We start from the raw sequence: 1,439 nt of genomic DNA, 5'->3' as shown, positions 1-1,439 counted from the left end.
ATATTTCTTTTAATAATTTTACTAACACTTATTTTGATATTTTCGTTGCTTATTTTAATTATTTTTCTAACACTTAATTTAGTTTTTTAATTTTAATGAATGTTTAAATACTAATTTTAATTCTTTACGCATAATGCTTATTTCATATTTACAAATTTATTTTAATTGCTTTGCAAAAAAATAATTTGATTGATATTTTAATTTTCAAATTTAATTGCGTATTCCTTTTATATATATATATATATATATATATTATATGTTATTTAATATTTAATTATTTCTTTAATTATTTTACTATCACTTATTTTGATATTTTAATTGCTTATTTTAATTTTTTTTTCTAACAGTTAATTTTGTTATTTATTTTTAATGAAGTTTTAAAACTTATTTTAATTATTTACAAATGTTTAATTATGTATTTAAATTCTTTATATATATCTTATTTAATATTTCATTTTTTAAAATTAATTTAGTAACACTTGTTTTTAAATGCTTATTTTAATATTTTAATTATTTTTCTAACACTTAATTTAGTTTTTTAATTTTAATGAATTTTTAAATACTAATTTTAATTCTTTACGCATAATGCTTATTTCATATTTACAAATTTATTTTAATTGCTTTTCAAAAAATTAATTTTTTTGCTAATTTAATTTTCAAATTTAATTGCTTATTTTTATTATTTTGCAAATGTTTAAATATTTTTTTAAATTCTTTAGATATATTAATTATTTAATATTATATTATTTCTTTTAATTTTTTTACTATTATTTAATATAAAATAATTAATTAATCTAAATTAGCAACTAATAAATATTTCGATAAATAATATAACATTTACATCTTATATTTACTAATAATTTTAAATACATAATATACATTCAAATTAAGCAATTCAAATAAATAATTACATATTAGAGAACACAATATAAGTTATTAATAATTATTTAATTAACTTCAATAATTACCGAAAAAAATACCCACGGCCCAAAATAACGGCCGGCCCAGTCAACTGGGTCAACCGGGCCGATCGGCCCAGCTGCCCAGTTGACTGGGACAGAGAGCCCAGACGGCCCAGTTATCTGGGTCGTCTGGGCGTCCGGGCCGGCTGGGCACGCCCCGACGGTGTGTCCAGCTCTCTGGGCTCCATTTCCGGCCGAGGAGATCGCCAGAAAACTCCATTTTCGATGATCTCCACTCCTTCCCAAGCAATAACAACCCTAATTCCACATTTACACAAGGATTTCTCAACAAATATATATAAAATCATACTTTTTTCCAAAAATAAAAATATAAACATGATTTTTTTGTATAAATTTCTTACCTTCTTCAGAGAGAAATGGCCAACTGGGTCTCCTGTTTTTTCTTATTTGTCGGTGACTGGGTCGACTGTGCTACAGTACTTTCCGTTCTCGGCTTCTGCTTCTTTTTCCTTGCCA

This window comes from Olea europaea, chromosome 18 (genome assembly GCF_002742605.1).
Source record: "Olea europaea var. sylvestris chromosome 18, O_europaea_v1, whole genome shotgun sequence".
NCBI classification, from domain to species: domain Eukaryota; kingdom Viridiplantae; phylum Streptophyta; class Magnoliopsida; order Lamiales; family Oleaceae; genus Olea; species Olea europaea.
The sequence above is the reverse complement of the archived record's forward strand: the minus strand, read 5'-3'. Positions refer to the sequence as shown.